At 43.2% G+C, this 15,535-nt stretch overlaps 1 non-coding gene across 1 annotated transcript; it reads left to right on the top strand.

Moving 5' to 3' along the window:
* Positions 1-11,485: 11,485 nt before the first annotated feature.
* On the top strand, positions 11,486-11,624 carry LOC123414470. Its single transcript, XR_006614432.1, has one exon. It is a non-coding gene; the product is annotated as a small nucleolar RNA Z247 (small nucleolar RNA).
* Positions 11,625-15,535: the final 3,911 nt, after the last annotated feature.

Below are 15,535 nucleotides of genomic sequence, written 5' to 3'. Positions count from 1 at the left end.
AGCTCGAAGAAGGTCAACAATGGGGGAAGAACACGAGCTGAAGAGATAAGGTTCAATGGGGAAGAATACTCCCTTTTATAGGTGAGGAAAAATCCAACCGTTATGCTTGACAACCCGCACAGAGCGGTGCTACCGCTGATGGGAGCGGTACTACCGCTCTGTAGATTCAGCAGCCATGACGAGGCAAAAAGGATGCGCAAATAAAGTCCGACGGAGCGGTACTACCGCTCGTGGGAGCGGTACTACCGCTCGTGGGAGCGGTACTACCGCTCGGGAGGTTCACCAGCCATGCCGAGGCAAAAAGGATGTGCAAATAAAGTGCGATGGAGCTGTACTACCGCTCGGCACAGAAACTGCCTTAACTTTCGCATACTGACTCTTAATTCAACGAAACCAAGTTTGTTAGAAAGCTAAAGACATGGTCTAACACAATATTGATAGAAATAACAATAATAAGCAAGTGAGAAAAGGCCCATAAGAAAATGGTGAGAACCCTTCCTCGAATAAGACCGGTAAAAACTCCCAACATTGAAAACATCATAGAAGATGCATATGGACTCCGTTCTCGATGAACTCGAGCTTGTCATGAATATGACCATAAGCTCTAAAAATAACAAAGAGAAACACCAAACAAGAACCAAGAAGTATGATGCAAGGATGCAAATGGTTTGATCTCTCAATGAATGATACGATCAAGCTACTCACTTGAGAGCCCCCCTTGATAGTACGACAATCTATCCTAAAATAGAAAACTTATCAAGGGCAAACCTATACCTTGCACCTAGTCCTCTTGAGCTAGATGATGATGATCTTGGCTTCCTCAATGTGGACCATCTTTCTTGATTGCCTTGGTTTGACGAAGACTAGTTGATTGCTCCCCCATACTCACTTGATGTCATCCTTCATATGTTAAATCAGATCTTCCTCTTGACGCAAACCCACGGAGACACACCTAACCCCACATAGAAATTTCACAAGGACCATGGCTTAGTACACAAAAGCGTTATGGACAATGCTTACCATACCATGGGATCACTTGATCCCTCTCGGTACATCTTGTACACTTTGTGTGTTGATCATCTTGATTTACTCTTTGCTTAGTATTGATCAACCTTGTGTATTTATGACCAATCTTTGGATAATACCTTGAATACCACCTTGGTCATCATATAAACTCCTTGACACCAACACATGGACTTCAAGAAGTGCCTATGGAAAAATCCTTAGAATATAACTTAAGGCAACCATTATTCCATAGGGATTGTCATCAATTACCAAAACCACATATGGAGAAATATGCTCTAACAACAAGAAATTTCCGAAAATCAAATGTTGCAATTTTGAGGGGAGTTCTTTTTTCGACAAGTGAATACTAATATCACGGAGATATCAATTACATTCAGCCTATGAAACAACCCAATGTCATAAAGACATTACGGATGTACACATAAAAAAAATAAAAGATCCCGCTATAGTGATCAATTCCTTATAGCTACATCACGAACCACCGTCTAGACAACACCCGAAGTCCAAACTCTCCAAAAGCAACGACTTTAGAAAAAAACAATGCACAAGCACGGTCATCGCCCGATCTTAGATCTTAAAACAATGCACAAGCATAGTCATCGCCCGTTTTCACCATGGAGAAGATCCACACTCTCAAACAATGCCTTCAACATGGTCACGGTGAGGCACAACCATTTGAGGCAAAATCTTGGGTTTTCATGCCGAAAGCTAAGACTATGTACTTCCCTCTGTGTTGCGCCCCCACTTGATGATGTCGCTGCTACGAGTCACAAATCACCAAGCACAACCTCGTCGCCACAAATACTAGATTCTATATTACAAGGCCTCAGACCCCAGCCGCCACGAAGTTCTCCACCATTGTTTTCATCATGGAAATCGAAATACCGACGTGTCCCATAATGTCAACAAATACCAAAGCTTTGCATCACAACCTCCTGAAGGGGATACACGACCGAATCCAATCCGATCCACCGATCTACAGGCGTCAAGCACACAATGAAGATCTCCGGCGAAGCATTCTGAAACTCGTCAACAGCCAAATCCATGAGGGTCGACAACCAGGCAGAAAACCATCTTAGAGCAAAAAGAACACAAGGATCGCATGACCTGCCAGTTCCCTACAGCAAGCCAAAGATATCAGCAGGCACCACCACCACCACCCACACCACGGGAAGATGAGTAGCTGAGCCGCACTGAGCCCCCTGTTCCAGTTGTTGTGCCGCCCTCGCGGCCACAGCGGGAGTCGAGGTCGCTGAAGAAATTCGAAGCCGACACCCCAGAGCCCATCTTTGTCGAACAAACCACGCCTTCCAGGACCGCCATGAAGCTCCGACCGAAGATCTCGTAATGGGAGAAATGATGGGGTCCCTGCTGCGCTGGAATCACGCGAAACAGAGCCACGAGATGGTCCCAAGGTAACAGGGCGCGCCCTAGGGGTGATCATGCCCTGTTGCCTTGGGGGCACCTCGTGGCCCCCTCCGGTGGTTCTTCGCTCCAGTATTTCTTATATATTCCAGAAAAAATCGTTAAAAAATTCAGGTAATTCCGAGAACTTTTATTTTCTGCATAAAAACAACACCATGGTAATTCTGCTGCAAACAATGTCAGTCCGGGTTAGTTCTAATTAAATCTTATGAAGTGCATCAAAACAATATAAAAATATTGTAAACATGGGTATATATGGCATGAATACTTCAAAAATTATAGATATGTTGGAGACATACCATCTGGACAGACGATGCTTGATGATGTCACACCGAGAGGGCCCTAAGAATATCCTTCCATCATAGGTGGAGCAAACCCCACTCTTGAGCTATCTAGTCCCTTGTCAAACATTTCAATGAACCTGTAAGTTGTCGTTATGATTACCTAGTTACAGATGGCATTTGAGAAACCCCCAAAGCTCATGTATTGTAATAAGTGACTACGATAGTCTCATGGTCAAAGGAATATAAAACACATCTTAACACTCTGTGTTATAACAATTGATTTCACACGATATTATGTCAAAGTATAACATAAGAAGTTTTTGGGTCGATTCAATATGATCGTTCTTGTAACATCATAATCTCAATGTTGTTTTAGGTCTATCGTTACGCTTAACAATATTCTAAGATCTTTAAAGCATGATCACCAAGAACACTTGAGCAAGTCTTAGAGGCAAGACTAGGAATATCTATTTAACTGTTTATCATCCACACATGCATATGAGTTTTTCACTGAATCGCATATACCAAGATCATATAGTTATAACATAGAATATAAACTCTTAATTATGAATATAGAAATGTAATAATACAATATTATTGCCTCTATGATATATTTTCAATAGATACGTTCTCTCACACATAAGCCTCATTATATCATTTCTCAAGACACTCACAATACCTATCTATCATAACATTATCCTAGCCATTTCAAGATATATCGTCATGCAACTTTTATTGTTACTATTTATCATATGACTTGAACATTCCAAGCCATATTGCTTCGCATGATCATATAGAGCTGACATGATATTTGTGGCAAAGCCACCGTTCATCATTATAGTACATATCATGCTAAATCATTGCACATCCTGGTACACTGACACAGAGCATTCGTATAGAGTCGTTTTATATTTAGTTTCTGAGTTGATCTCAAAAGAGATCATTGTATTGAAGACCAAAAGAAATACAAATCCATCTAGCTACTATTATGGACACGCAGCTCTTGGTGGAACTACTCAGACATCATCATGAAGGCAGCAAGGTTGATGAAGATGGCCGCCCAAATGATTCCCCCTCCGGCAGAGTACCGAAACATGGCGTCAGACGGGACCGCGTTGGACATAGACTTGTGGCGGCAATAAAATTCTTTCGGGTTCGCTTATGAGGGTTACAGAATATTACAATATTTATATGCCTGGAATTAGGTCAAACAGAGGCTCAGGGGTCCACATGGGCATGTGGCGCGCGCACCCCCTGCTGCGCCATCCGTCCATGTGGTGGCCTCGTGGGTCCTCTTGACCTCTCCCAAAACTTCCAGGATTTGTTGTTGTCCAGAAAAAATCGCCAAAAAGTTTCATCATGTTTGGACTTCCGCATATATGTATCGTGCAAAACCAAAAATATGCAACAGTAAGAACTCATAGTCGACACTAAATTTAAGGTAGTCAGGGGCGGAGCCAGGATTTGAACATAGGGGGGCGATAAAGATACTGGTAGTACATTTTTTACGTCAATAACCATCTAAGATGAACACAATATAATATATATTTTGCACTTAGAAAAACAGATGTGCCTCTAACACCAAAAAACACTTGGAACAAATTCAGTTATATTATATGTTGGATTCTAGCTTGTTGTCCAATTTCTACTTGCATCAGAATATTTGACCATTAGTTTGTATATCAACTAAACTGAGATTGCAGCTAGCTACTATGTACTATCATTCTACGGTTGTTTATAAATTGTATCTAGCACTCTAGTAGTTTGTACAAATCTAGTAATAGTAATAATCATGTGATTTCACATACATGATCGTATTGCAGGATATACCTCATATGTGTCATGAGCCTTGTGGTGTTGTTCAGATTGTGAAATCTAAAGCGTCCGTCACAAGGAAATCAATTTGACGCATAGGAAGGCTGCAGGAGACTACCGGCGAGGCGTGACTGTGGACATACATAAGCATCACCGATGGATGCTCGGGGCGCACGAAGATGGTGGCTCGTCCAATCAATACTTTTTTGGGATACTATAGATTGTCGGCTAGGGTTTCTTCACCACCAATCTACCACGAAACATGAGTAATCATCGTCATCCTCTCTTTGAAACAAGGGGAGCTTCGGGTTCTATGCGTGTTTCAAACAATTTTGAAGTTTTTTTAGACAGAGTAATCATCTAGCAGGTGCAGGTGCATCCGATCCAGAAGTATATCATCCATCTAAACGGGCCAACGTGGGCTCCATCTTATTAGGCTTAGGCCTTTTTCCATGTAGGCGCTGAACTATACTTGCATATGTATTGCTTATTGTTGCTAAAAAAACATATATATGCTTACTTTGATGACCCATTAGTATTAATTATCTCAGATTAGCACAATCCTACAGCCACGGGTCTGGCCCCTGCTCGCCCCCCACTGCCTCCGCCCCTGAAGGTAGTCTAAAAAAATAATGTAAAATGACATATAAAACATACAAAAAAATATAATAGAATTTAGCAAGTAAACATTTATAGATATGTTTGAAACGTATGACAATACGACATGGCTGATACGTCCATTTTGCATCATGCTTTCATGTTGACAATTATCGCTTTTTGGGATGTTATTTCACTTTACGGTACAATACTTATGCCTTTTCTCTCTTATTTTGCAAGATTTACCTGAAGAGGGAGAATGCCGGCAGCTGGAATTCTGGCCTGAAAAAGGAGCAAAGTTGAGATACCTATTCTGCACAACTCCAAACGCCGTAAAAACCAACGCGGATTTTTTTCCGGATTTATAAAAAATATTGGGCCGAAGAAGTGCCAAAGGGGCGCCAGCAGGTGGCCACAAGCCTGCTAGGCGCGGCCACCCCCTGGCCGCGCCTAGGGGCTTGTGGGCACCCAGCTGGCCCTCTGGCCCCCCTCTTCTGCTATATGAAGGGTTTCGTCCCGGAAAAAATCAGGAGGACGCTTTTTCGAGGATTCGCCGCCGCCACGAGGCGGGACTTAAGCAGAACCAATCTAGAGCTCCGGTAGGACGATCCTGCCGTGGAAAATTCCCTCCCGGAGGGGGATATCGTCGCCATCGTCATCACCAACACTCCTCTCATTGGAGGGGACTCATCACCATCAACATCTTCATTAGCACCATCTCATCTCCAAACCCTAGTTCATTTCTTGTAACCAATCTCCGTCTCCCGACTCCGATTGGTACTTGTAAGGTTGGTAGTAGTGTTAATTACTCTTTGTAGTTGATGCTAGTTGGATTACTTGGTGGAAGAGTTTATGTTCAGATCCTTGATGCTACTCATTACCTCTCTGGTCACGAATATGATTATGCCTTGTGAGTAGTTACTTTGTTTCCTGAGGACATGGGATAAGTCATGCTAATAGTAGTCATGTGAATTTGGTATTCGTTCGATATTTTGATATGTTGTATGTTTTTTTCCTCTAGTGGTGTTATTTGAACGTCGACTACATAACACTTCACCATTATTTGGGCCTAGAGGAAGGCATTGGGAAGTAGTAAGTAGATGATGGGTTGCTAGAGTGACAGAAGCTTAAACCCTAGTTTATGCGTTGCTTCGTAAGGAGCTGATTTGGATCCACTAGTTTAATGCTATGGTTAGACTTTGTCTTAATTCTTCTTTCGTAGTTGCGGATGCTTGCGAGAGGGGTTAATCATAAGTGGGATGCTTGTCCAAGTATGGGCAGTACCCAAGCGCTGGTCCACCCACATATCAAACTATCAAAGTAACGAACGTGAATCATATGAACATGATGAAAACTAGCATGACAGAAATTCCCGTGTGTCCTCGGGAGCGTTTTTCCTCCTATAATACTTTGTCCAGGCTTGTCCCTTGCTACAAAAGGGATTGGGCCACTTTGCTGCACCGTTGCTACTTTTGTTACTTGTTGCTCGCTACGAATCATCTCACCACATAATCACTTGTTACCGATAATTTCAGTGCTTGCAAATATTATCTTGTTGAAAACCACTTGTCAAATCCTTCTGCTCCTCGTTGGGTTCGACACTCTTACTTATCGAAAGGACTACAATTGATCCCCTATACTTGTGGGTCATCAATGGCCCAGAACCTTCTTGCGGCAACGACCAATGGCACTACGGCCAAGCTCGTCCCCGTCCTAGCGTTCGTGTCTGTCCCTTGCCCGCATCCGTCCCAACATTTCAAGTCATCGAGGCAGAATTTGCCATACCGGCCCTCGTTGAAGCATTTCCCATCGACCTCGATAACACCACAACCACGAAATAATGTTGTCGCTCCAATCGGATGGTCACAAATAGTTTAGTTTATTTTACTTAATTCTATGAATGCAAAAGTTGCTAATCCACTTTGCCACTTATGTACTCCCTTTGGAAAACTAATAATTAATATTAGTTGCTCTAAATGCTACAAATGTGCAAAATGCTCATTTGTAGTGTTAATGCATTTAGAACACTAATTTACTGATGTTACAAACATTGATGCTACATTAAGAACGTTTAGATTATTAAAGTAGTGTTTTAAATGCTTTTATATTAATTTACAGAGGAAGTAGAACTTTATAATGCAATATTAGCTTAAATTAATATTTTAATCCCTTCAATTAAGTGTGTGACTATTGGGTTGATGCAATAAAAAAATAAAAAATGAAAATAAAAACCATTTGGCGGCTCTGTGTTTGCCTACAAGTGTGCAAAATTTCATATCCTGAAGTACGACCGATGACGATTACAAATATGGCAACTCTAGTAGAGTTGCTCCTCTCATCTCGAGTGCGGACGTTTGGAGCTCGGCCTCCATGAAGGCCGAAATTTTTGAATAATTCAAAATTCAAACTTTTTGGTTTCAAAAAAATCTGAAAAAAATATGGAAGTAAAGAAGGATGTTATGCGTATGTGTGCAAAAATTTAGGATGAAATACCTTGAAATACGATCTGCACAAAAAAAACAAATTCATGACCTGAAATGATGAATAGTGTCATGTGTAAAAAACCCTCAGATTTGTCTTTTTTACACAGCCCTCATTTCAATGTATTTTTTTCTGAAAATTTACACACATGTGTGTTATGCCTTCACTTATCCCTGTATTTTTTCAGAATTTTTTGAAATGTAAAAATATGAATTTTCATGAAATTTGAGTTTCAAATTTAAAGGGCTCCATGGAGCTCGGGAGCCAAAACCAATTTCCGTCCCATCTCTCCCAAGGCTATCGGTACAAGTGTATGCTATTAAACAATAATTAGAAATTATGTAATAAAATGGTAATTTTCATATTTCCACAATTATGTGTATCTATTGTATAGTTTTTAATTACCTACCCCCATAGTTGTGGCCAAACATATACCTCCATGTGAGTCATATATTTGTAGTATCTTATTTGCCTTTATGGCAACATAATAATTTTGCAATTTAATTTTGTAAAACATGATAAAAAATTTGTGCTTACTTAGTAATTATTCATTATGTGATGTTTTCTAATTTTTTTGGAAAAAGACTTTCAATCTATTCATTGATACGTCTCCATCGTATCTACTTTTCCAAACTCTTTTGTCCTTGTTTTGGACTCTAATTTGCATGATTTGAATGAAACTAACCGTGACTGACGCTGTTTTCAGCAGAATTGTCATGGTGTTGTTTTTGTGCAGAAATGAAAGTTCTCGGTACGTCCTGAAAATTTATGGAGAATTTTTCTGGAAAATATGAAAAATACCTGCGCAAAGATCCACCAGAGGGGGTGGGCCAGTGGGCCACAAGCCCTGTTTTCGCGGCCACCCCCCTGGCCGCGGCAACCAAGCTTGTGGGGCCCACGTGGCTCTGCCGCCCCCAATCTTAGCTCTATAAATTCACTTTCGTCCAGAAAAAAATCAGAAGAGAAGATTTCGTCGCGTTTGCGATACGGAGGCGCCGTCACATCGTGTTCTTCATCTGGAGGACAAATCTGGAGTCCGCTTTGGGCTCCGGAGAGGGGAAATCGTCGCCATCGTCATCATCAACCTTCTTCCCTCTCCAATTCCATGAAGCTCTTCATCGTTTGTGAGTAATCTATTCGTAGGCTCGCTGGGCGGTGATGAGTAGGATGAGATCTATCATGTAATCGAGTTAGTTTTGACGGAGATTGATCCCTAGTATCCACTTTGTTCTGAGATTGATGTTGCTACTACTTTGCTATGCTTAATGCTTGTCACTAGGGCCCGAGTGCCATGATTTCAGATCTGAAATTATTATGTTGTCACCAATATATGTGTGTTTTAGATCCGATCTTGCAAGTTGTAGTTACCTACTATGTGTTATGACCCGGCAACCCCGGAGTGACAATAACCGGAACCACTCCCGGTGATGACCATAGTTTGAGGAGTTCATGTGTTCACCAAGTGCTAATGCGTTGTTCCGGTTCTTTATTAAAAGGAAAACCTTAATATCCTGTAGTATCCTTTTGGACCCCGCTGCCACGGGAGGGATGGACAATAGATGGCATGCAAGTTCTTTTCCCTAAGCACGTATGACGACACACGGAATGCATGCCTACATCACATTGACGAACGGGAGCTAGCCACATATCTCTCCGTGTTATAACTGTTGCATGATGAATATCATCCAAACAAATCACCGACCCATTGCCTACGAGTTTGTCCTACTGTTGTTGTTACTTGTCTTGCTCTGCTGCTGCTGCTGTTACTTATCTTGCTCTGTTGCTACTGTTGTTACTACCGTTGCTACTTGCTACTGCTGTCACTACTATTGTTCCTTGTCACTGATATTACTCGTTACACTGCTGCTACCTGATACAATTTCGATTCGCTGGTCGTTGACGGGAACAGACAATTTCCGTCAACGGGCGACTTCTGGCGCCATTGATACGACAGTTAGGAATAGTCTGCCGTCAAGAGATCGTTTCTAACACCGTTGTTATCATACTACTTTGCTGCCGACTCTTTACTTGCAAATACTAATATTTCAGGTGTGGTTGAATCTGACACATTCAGCTACTAATACTTGAGAGTATCCTCTCACCTCCTATAGGCGTATCAACAAATTGGGTCGAATACTCTACCCTCGAAAACTGCTGCGATCCCACGCGCTGGTGGGCCGTCAACAACATTCTTCTAGTTTCGTAGCCGGGGAGTGCTAGCAGCATTCTTCTGGTGCCGTTGCAGGGGAAGTTCTATTGTCATACGGAGTCATTCATCAACTACCAATGTTGTACAAAAAAACAAGCACCGGGGCGAGCCGAAGGCGGCCCCCCATCATCATCCTTCCAACACCGGAGTCGGTCAGATTTTATTGTAAAAAATCAATCAGTGATTGTGTTAAGGCCCAATAGAACCAGTCAACAGAACCACGACTGTCGTCGATGAAGAAGAATCCAACCTGTAGGCACACAAACATCGACGAACAAAGACCAAATCAACCGATCCACCGAAGAAAGCACCAACCAAATCCCGGCGAACGAAGACCAGATCAAAACAAATCCGCGCGAAGAAAGCACCAACCAAATCCCGACGAACAAAGACCAGATCAAAACAAATCTGTCGAACAAAGCACCGACCAAATCCCATGGAATCCTCCAAAGAGACACATCCACACACCTTTCGACAGCGTCGGATACATCGCCTGGACGGGGCCAGGTGTCCATCCTAAAAGAGTGGAAGACATTTCCGCGAGCAACGACCGGGATCCATCGTGCCTCCATGACCCTAATGCCCTACAGAATAAGGTAGAACAAGAGGCATTTATCCCTAATCGCGTGAACGACTCATAAGGCGAGGGGGGGATGCTTGAGACGACTTTACTTAGCTTAGCTTTCGAATGTATGTGTTGTTAAAAAGAGAAATGAACAATGTTTTTCAACTAACATGGAATTCCATGGCAATCTTTGACGATAAAATTGCGTGAAAATAATATATATGTTCAAAGAGTTTGCTTTTCACGTTAATAATTCAGACTCGAGGGTAATCGGTAAGAAAGTACATATTTGTAACGCATAACTACATTTTGTACGTGTATATGTTAAACAATAGGCTTAGAAGTTTGTGTAACGTGATGTCACGGTGGTGTTGTGTGCGTGGGTGATGTATCTTGGGCAGATTGAGTTGTTAGTTTAGATCCCCTTGATCCTTATCTTGTATAGTCTTGGACTAGGGGTCAAGTTATGCAACCACCTGCCCAACAACCTGTAATCTTTCCAGTTATATAAACACGCGCACGTCCCTGCCAAGTGGCATACGATTAACCTCTTTTCTTTCATGCTAATCAGAGCCTACCTCGAACTCATCCGTGGCGAGTTCTTCCTTCACAAACTCCTTCCCCTTACCTCCGTTTGCGCACATGGCAACCGAGAAACTCACCGAAGGGAACGAGGCGCTATGGAGGGCCACCGTCCTCTCCGCTATCAGAGGGGCGCAGATGACGGACTTCCTCGACGTGGAGCAGGCGGCTCCATCGATGACCATTGATGGCACTACCAATGATGGAAAGACCAAGGCCAAGATTCCAAACCCTAAGTTTGGTGTGTGGTATGCACGGGATTAGCACGTTTTCTCCTACCCGCTGACCGCGCTGCCGCGCGAGATGGCCATTCAGGTGGCAACTTGCCACACCGCAGCTAAGCTATGGAACACGATGCAGGGGATGATGGCCTCGCATACCCGCACACAAACCATCAATGTCAGGATTGCTCTGGCAAATCTTCAGAAGGGCAACTCCACCATCACAGAGTATGTTGGTAAGTTCAGAATCCTTTATGATGAACTAATCACTTCACGCAAAAGTGTAGATGAAGAAGAAGTGGTCTTCCACATCCTTAATGGACTCGATGAGGAGTTCGATCCGGTGGTTTCGGCCATGTGCTCTCGGGTTGAGCCCGTCAGGGTCCCGGAGTTGTACTCACAACTCCTCAGCTTTGAGACTCGCATGAATCTTCGTGGAGGGTCCTCGGAGTCATCTGCGAATGCGGCTGCACGTGGCCGTGGCCGTGGTGGTGGCGATCGCGACCGTGGCCGTCGCGGCGGTAGTGATCGCGCTGGTCGCAATGGAGATCGCGACCGTGGTCGTGGTGGCTACACTGGAGGAAATGATGGTGGCAGTGGGAACTACAACAACAATCCCTCCGCCAAGCCAACCTGCCAGATCTGCAACAAGGTCGGCCACCCGACATGGAAGTGCTGGAAGCGCTATGACTCCTCCTATCAAGGGGGAGAGGAGCGCTCAGCAAACATGGCTGCCCCTTAGTACAGGGTAGACACAAACTATTACATGGACAACGGAGCGACTGACCATATCACCAGTGACCTGGAGAAGCTGACCGTCACGGAACGGTACACCGGCAATGAACAAATCCACATTGCCAATGGATCAGGTATGTCTATTGATCATATAGATCATGCAACTATTTTCACCCCCGATCGTGATCTCCATCTTAAGAATGTTCTTCATGTTCCAGAAGCCACCAAAGATCTGATTTCCGCAAGTAAACTTGCTCTTGATAATGATACCCTTGTTGAGATTCACCCTCATTTTTTTTCTTATAAAGGATCTGGAAACGAGGAGGGTTCTGCTCCGCAACAGGGGTAGACGAGGTCTATACCCTGTCAAACACACGGGAACAAACGTCCAGAAGCAAGTGCTCAATGTCACCAGGCCATCTTTGGATAGGTGGCATCGATGTTTAGGTCATCCATCTTCCATCATTGTGAGGAAGTTTCTTAATAAAAATAAACTCCCGTGTGATAGTAGTGATGAAAATAAATTTGTATGTGATGCCTGTCAAAAAGGAAAAAGTCACCAACTTCCCTATTCGAAATCTTTGAGTGAGTCTAAATTTCCGTTGGAACTTATCTTCTCTGATGTGTGGGGTCCTGCTGTTGAAACTGTAGGACGAAAGAAATACCATGTGAGTTTCATGGATGATTTTAGCAAATTCACATGGATCTATCTCATTAAACACAAGTCTGAACTTTTTCACAAATTTCATGACTTTCAAAATCTTGTTGAACGACAATTTAATCACAAAATTCTTGCTCTTCAAACTGATTGGGGAGGGGAGTATGAAAAACTGAACTCCTTCTTCACCAAAATTGGCATCTGACACCATGTCTCGTGCCCCCATGCTCATCAGCAAAACAGATCAGCCAAAAGAAAACATAGACACATCGTTGAAGTTGGGCTATCCCTCCTTGCTCAAGCTTCCATGCCTTTAAAGTTTTGGGATGAGGCCTTCATTGTTGCAATCTACTTGATAAACAGGGTGCCTAGCGAAGTCATAAATCATGAAACACCTCTCACTAGATTGTTGGGTGAAACCCTAGATTACTCCGCTCTTCACATCTTTGGTTGCGCGTGTTGGCCTAACCTTTGCCCCTACAACACCCGCAAACTCCAATTCCGCTCTAAGTGTTTAGACATCTCCACCGGTCGTGTCTATATCTCTAGGGATGTTATGTTTGATGAGCACATCTTTCTCTTCTCCAATCTACACCCTAATGCTGGTGCTGGCCTAAGGGCCAAGACTCTCCTACTTCCATCGGAGCTGCTCAATCCTACTGATTTTGAGGGTGAAATTGTTGATGATCATATGACTAATAGTACTACTGATGCTATTGACCATGGTGCAAGAAATGGTGATATAACTGCAGCAGAAAAAACTACACCAGGAAGCACCTGTTTTCATGATTTTATGCAGCAGATACAGCCAAACCATCCTAGCACGAGACACGAGGCAGATTCTCCTATCATCGCCGTTCCCGAGAGGTCTGGCGGTGCTTCTCCTGACGTGCACAACCCATGTGCAAGCGCCATGCGGCCTGGACCAGGCACGCGGTCGTGCGGACTATGGCAGCCACACCTTCGACATGCAATGTTGGTGTGGTGATGCAGTCGCCTAGTGATTCGTCGACACCAGGACTATCTCCCGGGCGTGTGTCCCCGTTCGGGGATCTGCGGCATCTTCATCACAGGCACGCGCTCCCGACCATGCAGCACCTGAAGGGGATCCCCATGTTGGGTCGACCACAGGAGCGACTGTGGCTAGATCTTCTATGACAACTGGTTCTGAATGGCATAGCACCTGCTCTCAATGAGGTATTTTTAAACCACTCATTCCTAAAGATAGAACAATCAGGTATGACAAAAACTTCAAAACTGTGAACTTTCCTCCCACCCAAGAACCAAGGAATATAGCTGAAGCATTAGATGCCAAACATTGGAAACATGCTATGGAAGTAGAATATGATGCACTTATGAGAAACCAAACTTGGCGTCTAGTTTCACCTAAGCAGGGGAGGAATGTTATAGATTGTAAATGGGTGTATAAAATTAAGAGAAACTCTGATGGAACAATAGATAAGTACAAGGCTAAACAACACTATGACATTGATTATGAGGACGCTTTTAGTCTAGTAGTTAAAGGTGCTACTATTAGACTTGTTCTGTCTATTGCTGTCTCTAGGGTGTGGAGCCTTCGTCAGTTGGATGTACAAAATGCATTCTTACATGGCATTCTCGAGGAAGAGGTATATATGAAGCAACCTCCTGGTTTTGTGGATGGCACTAAACCACAATATGTGTGTTAGTTGGACAAAGCTCTCTATGGTCGAAAACAAGCACCTAGGGCATGGTACTCAAGGTTGAGCACAAAACTGCAGCAGCTTGGCTTTCGGCCTTCAAAGGGAGACACCTTTCTGTTCTTTTTCAAGGAAGGGAAGGTGATCATTTATATGCTTATTTATGTAGATGACATAATTGTTGTTATCTAATCACAGGAAGCTACCTCGGCTTTACTTAAGAATATGAGAAGTGAATTTGCTCTCAAAGATCTGGGAGAGTTACATTACTTTCTAGGCATGAAGGTAAAAAAGGTACATGATGGTATTCTGTTAAATCAAGAAAAATATGCTAGGGATATACTCAAGCGTGTGGGCATGAAGGATTGTAAACCCTTCAGTACACCTATGTCCACAACAGAAAAACTGCCTTTGCACGAGGGTAAGTAGTTGAGTTCAGAGGCAGGAACCAAGTGCAGGAGTGTAGTGGGTGCACTTCAATATCTAACCTTGAAAAGACCTGATATTGCTCTCTCTGTTAATAAGGTCTGTCAATTTCTACATGCTCCTACCTCTTTGCACTGGACAATTGTAAAAAGAATATCGAGATATGTTCAACGCAGCATTGGAATTGGACTCAAGATATGCAACAGTAAGTGCCTTTTATGATGCAGATTGGGCAGGGTGTCCACCTGAGAGGAAATCCACTGGTGGGTTTTCTATTTTTCTTTGGTTCTAATCTCATATCATGGAATGCAAAGAAACATGCAACACTCTCTCGCTCCAGTACAGAGGAAGAATATAAGTCTCTTGCTAATGCAACGACTGAGGTAATGTGGATGGGAACTTTTCTATATGAGCTAGGAGTTAAAAGACCACATGTCTCCTGTTTGTGGTCTGATAATTTTGGAGCAACATATCTTTCTGCTAACCCTGTATTTCTTGCAAGAACAAAACATATAGAGACTGATTTTCATTTTGTTAGAGAAAGAGTTCCCAGAAAATTGTTGGATATCAGGTTTATTCCAACAGGAGATCAAGTGGCTGATTGGTTCAAAAAGCCTTTGCAAGTTCGACAACTTTAAGCCTCCAGAAACAATCTAAACCATGTGTTTCAAGTCCCGATTTGAGAGGGCATTTAGTCCCAGTTCTCCAACCGGGACTAAACAATCGGGACTAAAGGCCCAAACCATTAGTCCCGATTCGCTTACGAACTGGGACAAAGGTGCTCCACGTGGCCGCTGCGGGGCGCCCAGGCAGGAGGACCTGTAGTCCCGGT

Source organism: Hordeum vulgare, chromosome 7H (genome assembly GCF_904849725.1).
Source record: "Hordeum vulgare subsp. vulgare chromosome 7H, MorexV3_pseudomolecules_assembly, whole genome shotgun sequence".
Classification (NCBI taxonomy): Eukaryota; Viridiplantae; Streptophyta; class Magnoliopsida; order Poales; family Poaceae; genus Hordeum; species Hordeum vulgare.
Note: the sequence above shows the minus strand (reverse complement) of the source record. Positions and strands in the feature narration are given on the sequence as shown.